The sequence below is a fragment of the Pholcus phalangioides genome, unplaced genomic scaffold (genome assembly GCF_987345545.1).
Source record: "Pholcus phalangioides strain wild (caught in Gottingen) unplaced genomic scaffold, Ppha-v1.0 ptg000010l_1, whole genome shotgun sequence".
Classification (NCBI taxonomy): domain Eukaryota; kingdom Metazoa; phylum Arthropoda; class Arachnida; order Araneae; family Pholcidae; genus Pholcus; species Pholcus phalangioides.
The window spans coordinates 35,519,798-35,533,823 of NW_028301603.1; the positions used below are offsets into that span (position 1 = coordinate 35,519,798).

Below are 14,026 nucleotides of genomic sequence, written 5' to 3' on the forward strand. Positions count from 1 at the left end.
TCAGTTGGTTCTGTGGAAATGGTTGTGTTCTGGAGCGCACATTGTGGCCAAAGTTTAATCCAATCTGAGTTGACTGTTTCTCTCTTAAGAGCTGTCACGGCTCTTGTGATGATAGTAATGACGTCAGCGATAGTGAAATTCATCCATACCTTCAAGACATTTTCTGCATTTGCATCTTCTTCTATTGCGTGCACAATCATCTCCATTGCGTGACGTGTACAGTGAGCCTTGAATGCTCGCATTACCCCGTGATCAAGGGGCTGAATGATAGATGTTGTATTAAGAGGGATATAACATTTTCCACACCATCAGCTTTGAACTCTGACATCTGGGTGTCCAGGAGCATTATTCAGTATCAAAAGAACTTTGAATGGCATGTCTTCACTCTCAAGGTATCTCCTGACTTCCGGAACGAAACACCGTTTAAACAAATCCAGGAAAAGTGTTTTCGTTGTCCAAGCCTTTTTATTGTTCATCCAAAATATTGGGAGCTTCGACTTATCCTTTCCCTTCAATGATCGTGGATTCGCAGATTTGAAAATGACGGTAGGCTTTATCATGTACCCATACGCATTTGCACAAAACAACATAGTAAGTCTATCTTTACTTGCCTTAAAACCAGGGACTCACTTTTCTTCTTGGGTGATAAATGTTCTTTGCGGCATTTTCTTCTAAAATAATAGAGTTTCGTCAGCGTTAAACACTTGTTGAGGTGCGTAACCCTTCTCTTCAATAATTTTCTGCAAAGTCTTTGGAAATTTTCTTGCTGCCGCCTGGTCGGCTGAAGCTTCATCGCCAGTGATTTTCATATTGTGTAATCCGAATCGTTTCTTAAACCTATGAAACCAACCTTTACTTGCGTAAAATTCTAACAAAAAAAAAAAAAAAATTGACGTTTCACCATCCCTTTCCTTTATAGAAGAGTAAATGTTTTTCGCCTTTTCCGTTATAATATTATAATCGATATGAATACTTTTTTTTGTAGTAATCTTGTATCCTAAAAACAAAAAAAAAACCAGCATTTTCTGTACGAGAAACACATGGATCCCGTAGGCGGTGCAAAGTTTTCACTGCCACAGGTGCAGCTACCACCACGGCTGAACGAATTTCAGATTTTTCCTTTTCTTGATACATCTCACCGTAGATTCGTTGATTCTGTAATGGCGTGATACAGCAGCAATTGACTTCCTTTCGCTAAGAATAGTCAATATATATCCAATTTTTCTAGTAAACTTTTCACATTTTTTTTGTCTTTTCGAACGATTATCAGTAGCACTAGAATAATGAGCCATCCTAAACTCACACAACTCAAATTTTGTGAGCAAAACACGTGAATGGCGATTTGTATAAATGTTGCCAATTTGTTTTCCCAATAAAGGAAAAAAAAAACGCGAATACGGGGGGGGGGGGCGACTATAATCCGAAAAACGGTACCAAAGAATTATTGTTATGCTCGTTCCTTGAAGCCAGGTTTTCCTATGAATATATTTTTTCCGCCGCTTAAACCGAATTATACCATTTCGCGCCGGCAGAAACGTGTTACATAATCACGCAACACGTTTGTGTTTTCCTAGCGTGGCGCATCAGATCAGGGCGGCTAGATTATAGTATATGGCCTTGGCATCAGCTTTTCTGTAGTCTACATGCTCTGGTTTGAAAGGAAGAGAAAGAAAACACACAAGAGATAGTGAAGAGAACATCGGCAAAACGCGCGGCGCACAACGCATTTGACTCCTCCAGAAGCAGTCGGCCAATCACGTCCGACGTAAAGCGCTGTCGTGAGGCGTATTGCGCTCTGTTGGAAAACAGTCGTATTGCTTTTTTTATTAGTGAGTGGACGGCGTGTCACGCTGGGCGAATCACGTTGCACGCGGCACAGGAAACCTGCTCCTAGGAAAAACCGGCTTAACGTCACGTGATGCGAAAGTGGGAAAATTTTATCTGTGTGGAAAGCGATTGTTCCCAAAGCTCGATGATTTTTCCCTTCGGCCGATCGACCGCTGACCAATCAAAATTGAGCTTGGGATATACAACTACTACTATACATTTGCTGAATTTTTTGTTCAGCGATGGTGGCAACGCAAATTTATTTTTGATGCACGTGTAAAACATGTATTACTGTTTTTTTCACATTCTTTAAGATTAAAAATGGAAGGTGCTAGCGGGGCTCATTGGCTAGATATTTATTTTTCCCTTTTTTTAAGAGGAGGATGGAAAACAGAAAGCGTACGTGAAAAGTTATTTTATGATTAAATATATTTTTCAGCGTGTATAAATATTTTTCACGAGGATATTTCAGCATACTAATTAATTTGTTGAAGTTCTTTAAGCCTTACTTCAGTTCATAATGTTCCGGATAGTTTCTCATACGTCCTTGAAATAAGCAGAGGAGATGAAACAATCTTCAAAACAACACAGATTTCATTTACAGATCAGCAATTTTTACACGTATTTACAAGCAGAGACACGTGCTAACCAGATCAGAGTTCTCTTATTGAGAATCTTATCCATCCTAAATATGCCATAGTGGCCTGTCTTATCCAACAACTCTCTCGCCGTTTTTATAGACACGACGAAAATTCTAAAATTCCTCTACAGTTTCGGTTTCGTGGCACCACCGTCTGGAGACCTTCTATAGTTCGTTTCAGGTTAACTTTGCAGTGAAGAGGAAGGCCGCTGCGGTGGTTGAGTGGTCGTAATGACGGACTCGCGTCACGAGGATCCAGGTTCGAACCCCACCGTCACCACAGTGGTGGTCGGCTGAAGTTGGTTTCCTGTGGTTCCCAACTTTGAGTCGTAAATGCGAGCCGATCTCCCCATTAAAATGTCTCGCCACAGAGAGCAACAGGCCTACAACGATTAATTATTCAATCATTACACTTCGCTCATAGTTAGAAAAACTGGTGGAAGATGGCAGCACTACAGATAACAAGCATTACACAGAAACAAACTTCATGTCAGGTTTCACTACACGTACACGCACATTCCCGCATGTACCAATTCGTTAGAGGTTCCGCAAAGGAATATGAACGAGGTGCATGTCTGGGTTTAGTAGTAGTAGTAGTGAAGAGGAAGCTACGAGGGAACCTTATCACTCGTTGCTATGGCAACAAAAGCCTCTTGCATCGATGCGCAGCCTCGGTAAGGTATGGACTATTTCTAGGATATCGCGTCAAAATGTTGTTGTGGTTGCTATGGATTTTTGATCATGGTAACCAATATTTTTTTCTAATTTAAAAATTTCAAACGAAGAAACATCGGTTCAAAACGATATTTTTCATTTCTTCAAAATCATCAAAAAAAAAATTGAAATATTCTGTATAAATGATCATCATCATAAAACTCCGATGTATGGGAACTATATTTTGCGGCGAAGGAGTACAATCTCTACCTTTCTCTACAATGCAAAGTTAATCTGAAACGGACTATAGACATCGAGCTTATGCTTCTAGATAAATCCAGAAGCTTTGAGCATAAATTGACATTTCCAGTTTGGCAACAGGAGATTATTGTCTCGAGGCGTTCTCGAAAAATTACGCTACGATATTTTTCTTAACAATAAGGTCATACCAAAATCACATTGGTATAAAAATGTATTATTGTCCTTCATTGCCTATTTTGATGGATGTGGGTGATTATTACTGCTTTATCATATATATATATATATATATATATATAATTTTAGGATAATATATTTATAACCGAGAAATATACAGTGAAATTTCGATATAATACTTTGCGGACCAGGAAAAAATATTGTTTTAGAGAGATTATCGTTATATCGAGAGGCAGAGTATATGTATTTACAAACAAGACTCGAAAAAATTTAAATTGTAGAGGGATTTATATCGTTGTAGCGAGCTTCCACTGTTTTATACACTCGGTAATGAGTAGGTTTCTAATTGAATCCGATTGCATAGTTTTCTTTCAAGGGAAAAAACACTACTTAAGTCATCGTAATAAATTTTCAAGTCAAAGAAATAAATTTTTCACTAAACTGGCGCCATCGCGAGTAGAAAATACTATCATCCCAAGATCAAGGAGTGGGTCTCCCCTATACGTATGTATCTTCCTCCGAATATTCGGAGAAAAGCGATGCTTGTTATCGGAAGGGAGGGGGGGGGGACGCCGATAGTACAGTAATTTCCCTTTTATGCTTATATTGTCATAATCGGCGTGGATACGGATCGGATTCCCGATTACCATAAGTAGATAGTACAGCCCCATACCACTCTTTGGATGACTGAACACCTTAAGAAACACAATAACGTTACATTTTTTTCTCTCGTCGAATTTCCGTTTCATCAGGAAATTGTAAGTTATAAGAACGATGTTTTTCTTTTGGAAATTCTACATATCGACTAAAAAGTGAGGATTCTTTAATTGCAGAACTTACGACTACTTTACAGGACACTCAGGGACATCTTTATACATGAGTCCCACCTGGGCACGGCACGGCGACCTGATTTGCATAGAGATTTCCACGATAAGATGATATAGTACAATGATTTATGACTTATAAATATATAAATTAAGAGGTGTACCAAAGTCCAAAGTGTTAATGTACCAAAGTCCTCCTTTATTTTGCTCTGGGGCTATGATGCTGTTCAGACGGCAGTATGGACAACTTTTTTTTTCTGGATAAATATTCCTAATGTGTTAAGTGGAACGGTCTCATTATCATCAAGGGTTCCGCTGAACAGCCTTATACTTATGAAGGGTTCTGCGACAAGTTTGACGTTGGAAACCATTGTTCCAAACGATGAGCAGTTTCTGCACCGTGTCCTTTGCCGTCCAGACGCTCTTTTCTGTACTTCGTTGGTACTTAAAGGGCCTCGCATACATTTTGACAAAGGAGAAAAATATCATTAGTAAAATATCTCTAGTAAAAATATCATTAAAAACGCTGTTTAACAATTGATTTTTCGTCAAATTTTTTATTGTTTATGCTATTTTATACCAATATAAAATTTTAGCTACTTGTTTCTAATACTTAATTTTTCGCCAATTTTCCGCACAAAAAAAAAAAAAAACGCATCAAAATTGCTGGCGCACATGATGAAATAGCAATTGCGTTCAAAATTTAATTTCAAACATAGGATTGAGTCAATGAAATCTCAACATTTTGCTTCATTTTATGAACTGAACAAATTCCTTTAGTTTGAATAAATTTTTATTCAGTTACATTGATGTCATAGTATTTTGTCATGCGTGCAAGCTGCTTTTAATACATTTTTTGAAAAAAATTTACAAAAAAAATAAATTATCCGAGATAGATAAAACTTTATACTACAGGGTGTTTAAAAAAATCGTCCGATTTTAAAAAAATCATAACTAATCAGCTTTTAATCCGTTTTGATCGAATGATATATAGGTAGAAAGAGGGAAATCTCGAGTTCCACGCAGTTGCCGACAGGTAGCGCTAACGCTCTTCCGTCAGCCGCCACCACTGTTTGTCAAAATTAGCTTTTCCCACAGTTAGGAAGCCGATTCGGATGACTTCATTTTCCAGTAGGACGAGGCACCACCACCACACTGAAGCTTGAATGTTCGGGAATTTTTCAACAATCGCATTCCTAAACGATGGATCGGCCGCACGGGACCTCAGTTAAACATCACTGGCCTCCAAGATAGCCGGACCTCACAGTGTGCGATTCCTTCTTGTGGGGGGTTTATAAAAGACTGTGTTATAATGTGCCTCCTCTTCCAGCTACATTAGCCGAACTTAAGATACGCATAACAGCAGCAGTGGATGAAAACATGCTCGAAAAGGTTTGGGATGAATTTGACTACTGTATAGACAAATGCCGTGCATCCCAAAGTGGACACATTGAGCAACTTCAATTTGGTTCGTAAAAAAACCTTTATGTGATTAGCCATGTAATATAAAATTAATTTAAAGTGTCTATGATCAATATTTCTTGTGTAATATACGCATTTCAAATCGGGTGATTTTGAAACACCCTGTAGTATAGAATAGAATGTACAAGCAAAAATATGAGTAAAAAATTGGAAATAAATCAATGATTAAATATTATTTTTAATTATATTTCTACTAGAGCATAGCTTTTCCCCATGTTGAAAGGAATAGTTCGTACTTTACTGCATCCCCCGCAATTACGACTGCAGGAATACCTACTTTTCCTGATATCTTATGAGTATTATGAAGAAGCCAAATTTACGGGAGCATTAACCATAAGGGAGTGTTTTAATGATGGAGTACCGTTTTTTCCTGATGCCGATTCCACCTTGACATGGACATGTTACTGCAAAAGGTTTTTGGCCACCCGAAACATTTTAGTAGAGTAATAATATCACTTGCCTTCCCCCCCCCCTTAAAAATCGATCATAGTATCCCGTTCCACAGAAGAAAATTAGTTGCAATTCCTGAAACACATTTTTTTGTCAATCATAAAATTTATAAAAAAATTCATCCTATATGTGTGTTCCGTTTATTGTAATAATTAATACAACTTTATCACGTACAGGAAAAGGATCTATTAGGAGTAAGTATGCTCTATATGCACAGTAAAATACAGTAGAATCCCGTTTTAACGAATACCGTTATAGCGAAAATCCCGTTTTAACGAACACTTTACTAATCTCCCAGAGAAATTTACGTAGGAACATTTTTAAATAACCTGAAATTCCTTTATAACGAAATTTCGTTATAATGAATGATTTCTACGGTCTCGTGGAGTTCGTTATAACGGGATTCGACTGTATTATAAACTTGAATGCGAGTTCGGAACGTCGTTCTTCAACTAAACTGGATACCTCGAAAATTAGAACCAGCGGAGAAATTATGAAACACTATCAAATATTAGAGTCTGACATTGGTTTTACAACTTTGAGAGACTGTTTTAAATACTGCGATTTGCAGTTTCTATCAGATTTTTGCATCATTCGAGATTATACTATTCTCTTGAAACATTGAGTAGCTGATCAGGGCGGTCTTATAACACTGGATACAAGACCTTCACATAAACTAGAAAGAAAAATTCATATAAGAAAAATGCAGTGATATTTTTACTTGGCTTCGAAAATTGCGACTATTTTCTTTACCTGTTTTGAAATAAATCATTACAGAAGCTTTTGAACGAAAATTCCCCTGCGGTATCATTACATCCATCAGAGGAGATAAATAACAATGAAAAATGACAATACTTTAAAATCAACAGTCGGTGTTCCATGTTTCCATTTACCTTTTGACGGGGGTCGTTGTGTTTTTTATTATAATTTTATAATTATTATTTTTTGGGAAACTGTTTTTGAAAGATCGTATTTTTCGCATGCGCATTAAATCCATATTGAATGAACAACTTGGCACGGATTTTGATTGTCACGGTAATTTCAGCAGTGCACAGTCACCATTTTTTTTTTTATTTTCCTCTCTTCAGGATGACGATGGTGATGACGACGAAGATGGTAGTAAAGAAGAAAAGAAGGTATAACCGACCAAATAGAATTAGATAAAACCAAAATGTGAAAAAATCAAAAATAACCATTGTTCCACTTTCTAACCATCTGGTTAAGCTTTGTCGCAACAGACTCTCTCTAGAGAGATCGCTGCAAAAAAAAAGAAAAAAAAATACAGAAAAATGTAGGTAAAAAATATGTAAAATCTTCACTTCCAAGTGCAAAAACCCAGAATTGAGAAGATTATATGGAAGGAACTAAATGAAAAAATCCTTCAGTAAACAAGAATTCGCTGTTTTTATGAAAAAAAAAGAAGTTCGCCATTCGTCCATGAATGAATAACTTTTGAATTTCTTCGACCATGAAAATCACGTTTCCATATGAAACACATGGGTCGATTCTGAATGCAAAGGGGACTTGTCCTTCTGTGTTATACCGTTGATTTCCCCCTTTAGAAAGTGGTATCTGAAGATGGTGTCACTCTCCACTATTAGTACGAAAATTTCGACAGCTGGTTGTTGGGAAAAGATAAATCCAGGAGAGAAAATTCAACCGGTTCTGCGAGGAATCGAACCCATATCCTCTCACTTGCTGGGTAAAACGCCCTGCCTAGACTATAAAGCCAGCGTATCCTCTCTCCTTATAGCTCGTGTGATCTGAACGGGGGCCAGTACACGGAGAGACAGAACTCGGGCCAAAGCTCGTAATTTCTGACAGGTTGAATTTTCTTTCCAGGATTTATCTTCGCGTCAACCAGCTGTTGTAACTTTCGTAGAAAGGATTCTTTTTTTTTTCATTTTGGTTTTTCATTACGTGTGACGCAAAAATAAAACCTGTTCCTCAGCATTTGTCAAGCAGTATAGCGTATGCATTAAGCTAGGGTCGCATTCGTGCCCGGCATGGCCGCATACGTCCCAAAATTGGTCATGGCTGAGTACAGTGGCCGCTCTACTATTGGCAATATTCATCAATTCTTGGAGGACACCACTACTTGACTTTACATGCATATCGCACACATTCCTCTACGGAATTTATAAATTGATGGTACATGCCGGAATGTGTGTTCTGAGAGTGTATGTGTGCCTCCTAACGTATTAACGTATTTATGTTATCAGAATTGTGCTTGGAAAATTTGTGTTCTTACTGGTGCTGCCATCGAATGTTTGAGCCTGAAGGAGATGGGGCTAAAGAACGACCAGGACATTGCAGCCTCCAACCCACCGTCGCCGCAATGGTGGTCAGCTGAAGTTGGTTTTCAGTGGTTCCCAACTTCGAGGCACAAATGCGGGCCGATCTCCTCATTAAAAAATATTCCCCCACAGGCCTACAACGGTACAATTATTAAATCATTGCACTTAACTCATAGTTAGAAAAAATCTGCGAGAGAATCTCTCGTGCGTTAGAAGTGAAACTTCTTGGTTTGACGTGACTAGAATCACTTCAATTAAATTAAATTTTAATTATTTGAAATCGAACTTGGAAGTTATAAATTTGATTTTAAACAAAATTGATCTTTTTGTTGATGATACCCATTATTTTTCTTAATCTCCCATTTAAACTTGACTCACTTGATCTAATTGTCCCCTTAAATCCAAAGACACCATCCACCGTAGAATTCTAACAAGTTCGTCGTCGTATGGAATTATAATTGAACCCGCTGTAAATCCCATGTGTGGCAGATTGGTTCACTAAAATCTTCTAACGATAGTCGTGGTTCGTTCTAAATCGTAGGGGGGGGGGGGGATTATCGAGATTGCAATTATTATATGATAATAAACGTCTTCAAAAAAAATGTTACACGCAAGCAAAAGGGGGAAATTTTGGATTACACATGCACTAAAATAATAGCTAATTAAACAAATATCAACGGGTATGGGTTTTTCTCGGTTATGTTGCCATTGTTATTAGAATGGTTTTGCCAAGGCACAGATTCATTAGGAGAGCAAAATTAACCATTAAAGCGTGCCTGACAGTCTTCCTACGCACGCTACAGCTGCTTTTCTATTAATTGAAATGGTATACATTATTGTATATTTCCTAAAAGAGTCAATCACACAGTGGTACAACCAGAGTCACAACTAGAAACTTGGTCAACGGGGCAAACACGCAATTTGCTCCCCCTCCACGCCTATATTGTTAAGTTGTTGAAGGTCAGGTTAAAATGTGAAATTTGGGCCCCCTCTCTAATCCATGGCCCGAAGCAGAAGACCCACCTGCTGTCTAGTTGCGGCCCTGGGTGTAATCCTAGTACAGGAGTGAAGAGTAAAACCAAAGGAGATAAATAAAAAGCGAAGCGCTTTCTGGATGCATTCTGCGTTATGACAGCGCTGCAGCCAATTAGGAACTGGCAATGCGAAGTCACAAAACTTGCGTTCGCGTGCGAAATATATTCTCGTGTGGCGAGGTGGTGTGGCTTCACGGACGTAGGGAAAGGTAATAAACTGTCTTGTCAGATACGAACCACCAAAACCAACATCATACCCAACTTTATTTTCTTACAAGTCCAAATGACTTTTGACATATCCATACCAACCAGCTATTCTTCAGAATGGATTTTGAGGAAAAAGAAAGCGATTCACTTTTTTGTGATGAATTTCCTTTCCTTTACAAAATTTCCCTGACTAAGGATAAAAAAGATTTCAAAAAATGATGGCAGATGACAGCACTACACATAACACGCATGGCGCAGTAATAAACTTCACGTTGAGTTCATAACGCGTGCATGCACATTCCAACATGTACCAATTGGAAAGAAATTCCGCACAGGAATGCTGACGAGGGGCATGTATGGTTTAGTAGTAGTAGTAGCCTCCAACGAAAGTCACCCGACCCGAAAGTCCTTCCCGATCTTATAATCCATCTGGCAACACATTGGTCGAAGAACGTCAATATTCAAAATAAAGAACTCTTGAAGCGAATATTTGCCATGCAAAAGTGGGACCAAGCTTGCCCAGTGTGTTGACGGTCTATGCCGTTGTTGCTTCATTACAGCGGGCGGGGGAAACCAACATTAGGAGCAAATATTTGAGAATGAATCGTAGTCCAGGTGTACACGACTGTTATCCTAGCTTTCCAAATGTTTGTCATTGAGCATGTATACATTCTTGAATTTACGTCGCAATATCTATTTATTTTTTATAACTTACAACTTATAATGCATATGTAAGGATGGTAAGTATATATTTATAGATCCTTCCAAAGAAATCTACAACCTTCAGTATATTTTAATGTGCTTTTTGAACATCACACGGGATTCTTTATTTCTTAAACCGAATGAGTCTCAGTTTTCTGTGAATTTGGTCCATTCTCCCAAATTTCTATGACAGTAGATCCCTTTTAATTAATTCTAAGAGACACCATCTTATTTTTTCCGCGATGCTACGAATGTTTCATGAATTCAAATTGAAAAAAATAATCAGTAGCTTCACTGGGATCTACTGATTAGTTGAGCTGCTTTCCGAATTTTTACAAGACTTATTTGTCTCAAATCAATGGGCCGCGTAATTTTATTGCGCTGGTGATTCCGACCAGGTGAAAAGTTTGATAACTCATAGGTAAAATCATGAAATAAAAATCTAAATTATATTACAGTTATTAATAACTTTAGTATCATAGGATCTTCCATAATATGCCACAAGGAACATGGAAATTCAATCTGATATAAGACATTAAAAACATAAAAAGCTAGGGAACCTCTTGACCTAAACGAAGATTCTTTATTTCAAGAGATGGTATTTATTCGGCCCGAAATATACTGAGAAATTGAATTTTCTGGATGTTATGCCGAAACTAATATTTGGAAAGAAAAGTGATTTGTACCCTCTTGAATACCGGGAAAGCATGCTAACCAATACACCAGAGACACACTTTTCAATTCCTTAGTAACGCGAAACGCTGAGTGGAGACATAGCAGCCTCCCTAAACTATAGCAATTTTCTCCCCAGTTGACGTTTTTGAAATAAGAGATGTTATTTTCTGTCTTGATCCAATTATCACTAATTGTAAAATAGAACAGAACTTCAACATTCCAAAATACTCTTTACACAGAAGAGTGTATGCATATCATTATCAATGTTATACTATAAGTATCTGATTCATGAAGATGGCTGTAAGATAGTCTAACAGTTATAGCTTGACGGTTCTGCTCTCCCATGAAAATAAAATGTAATATAAAATGAAAAGTGATTGTGTTTTATATTAAATTTCAAATAATTATTTTGAGTCCACAAAACATGCAAGACGATAAGTACGTCCAGTAACTTTAAGAATTTCATAATGTCTTTTATAATTGCATAATTCATTAATGTAATAATAAAAGACATCGCTGACGCAAGAGCAGTAGTGTGAGAGTTGAGCCTTCTGGTAACCTAAATTGGCTAAGGGCGTGAAGGTTGAGGAAACGCCGCAAATATAAAACACTAACTGATACTCGTCGACGTTGCCGCCCCGTAAAAAATCCCCTCCGCACTCAGCATATTCAGAGAAATAAAATTCCACTGAACGTGCTAGTATCGTCGTTGTGCAGAAAAGCAACAATCTCGGGCATAGAGTTGGCGATTTGTATGTCCCACACGTATCCCGGTATTTGTCAGCCAACGCGGAAGATTCTACACTAAAATAGGAAGAAACGAAATAGGACGTTGTGGTTCATGTGGGCAAACATGCTAGGTAGTCTTATCGGACTACTCCCATAACGCCACCGATGAACTCAACAGCCCGTGCCGAGGCCTTCTATACCACACAGATAAAGAAAGAGAAAAAAAGGAGTGCTATAGAGAATGTGTAAGAGCAGTGAAAAGAAATTTCCTATAGATATCGCCACAAAGTACGAGAGGCGATGGGTAGTCAAGTGTAGTCGATTCAATGATGTTTTTGCGGCTTTAATACTTGCATTCCGCCGCTAATTTTTTTGTTTTTGTTTTAACATGTTTCTAAGTAAGATGAAAATGCGCTTAAATTTGTTCATAACCTTTTTGAGGACGAGACCCTGCAATCCTTCCCTTGTAAAAACACTGCCAGTACTCTAAAGCTATGAAATATCGTAAAAAACGCACTGTTTATGTACTGAAAAGATGCGTATTTTGTTTTTGGAGTAGTTTTGTTATCAGTGGTGGGTTCGATGGTTTATTGAAAATTTCCATGTTCTATATGAATGCGTATTATCGGGTCTTTTTTTCCAGCTCAAACGCAGTGAGGAGCGAAGCAGAAGATGAAGAGCAGAACGGAAAAGCTGTGGATTGAAAGCATCAATTTTAAATAAAATTTATCATGAATTTCTCACAAATGTATATATTCAATTTTTTTCCGTCCATGTGTATTTTCCCCCACAGAAATCTATCATCTGTGACTGATCTCTACGGAATTTATCTGTATAGTTCCCTTTTTGGAAAAGAGCGCAAACCATCTCAAGATGGCGGTCAGCGGTCATGTCTGTCTGTATAGTTATACTGTGAATGGTGAAAACTCGATTCCGTTTCAAATAACTAATGAGCCGTTGGCTATAGAAATATAATCCCAATTAGCAACAAGTATTTGAATAAGGTGCTTATCTTAAATATGTGCAATTTATTCACTTTATGCTTACGGCCCGTCTACCCTGAGCCCAATTGAAAAAGAAAAAATTCTATGCTTTTAAGTACAGTATTCACTGAGACATGTATTTCGATTCGAAAATCGCTGAAAATGAGGAAAAGAGCAGCGTATATCAAGTGCCGAGCTTGTTTTTGTTCTCGTCTTTTTTCAGCGATTTTCAAATTCGAATACATATACTACGAGAACATGCATGTCTTTTCTCGTGGACTCTCAAGACCGACGGGGGTGCAACTTTGCAATCCGAAGTCGGAGGGCAGCATAACTGCATACAGCTTGTCCTGCGAATGCAGTTACAAATTTTAAGAGGAGGTAAAAAACATCAAAAGGATTGAGAATTGCATGACCGGAACTTATGATCCATAACCGGAAACGTCATCGCAAGTCACCTTTTTTCTCTGGAGGGGAAATGAGTGATTTTTCCTCATTCCAAGAATAGTTGCCGTAAGGGAACGATCAGGGAGCTGGCAGGAAAAAAAAAAAGGAGGAAAAATCATATATATCATATATTTCCCCTCTGACGCTGTAATGAACAGCACCTCGTAGCGCCGTACAATGACGTTTCCGGCTATGGATTCATTCCTATGCAATTATCGATCCTTTTGACGTTCTATACCTCCCATTAAAGTTTGTACATGTATTTATAGGAACACCCTGCATGTGTCATTCATTTCACTGAGACCGTATTGTGTACCAACACACAAAATACGGCCCCCCTGTGAAATAAATGACGAAAATTTCGCTTCCGTAGTCAACGGTTAATTAGTTATTTCAGGTGAAATGGACTCGATACTCCACCCTGAATCTACCGAACAGGATTCGGCATAAGCTAATTTAGAGCTTCAGACGGGTACTTGGAACATGTAGACAGGTTGGTGGATACATGTCAGAGGATAGGTCTTCCAGATACAGATCCAATGGTAATTGTGGATGTGTGTTCTGACTTGCGTGCGTGCTGGGCTTCCGGTGCAGTGTTGTAACTGAGGTCTATCACTTCTATATCAATGTTTCATTTTTT

General features: G+C 38.1%; 1 long non-coding RNA gene across 1 annotated transcript; it reads left to right on the forward strand.

Annotated features, from left to right (window-relative positions):
* The first annotated feature begins 6,254 nt into the window (after positions 1–6,254).
* Positions 6,255–12,589, forward strand: LOC149081354 (uncharacterized). Its single transcript, XR_016193460.1, has 4 exons — positions 6,255–6,305; positions 6,489–6,506; positions 7,401–7,448; positions 10,587–12,589. It is a non-coding gene; the product is annotated as an uncharacterized LOC149081354 (long non-coding RNA).
* The last annotated feature ends 1,437 nt before the right edge of the window (positions 12,590–14,026 follow it).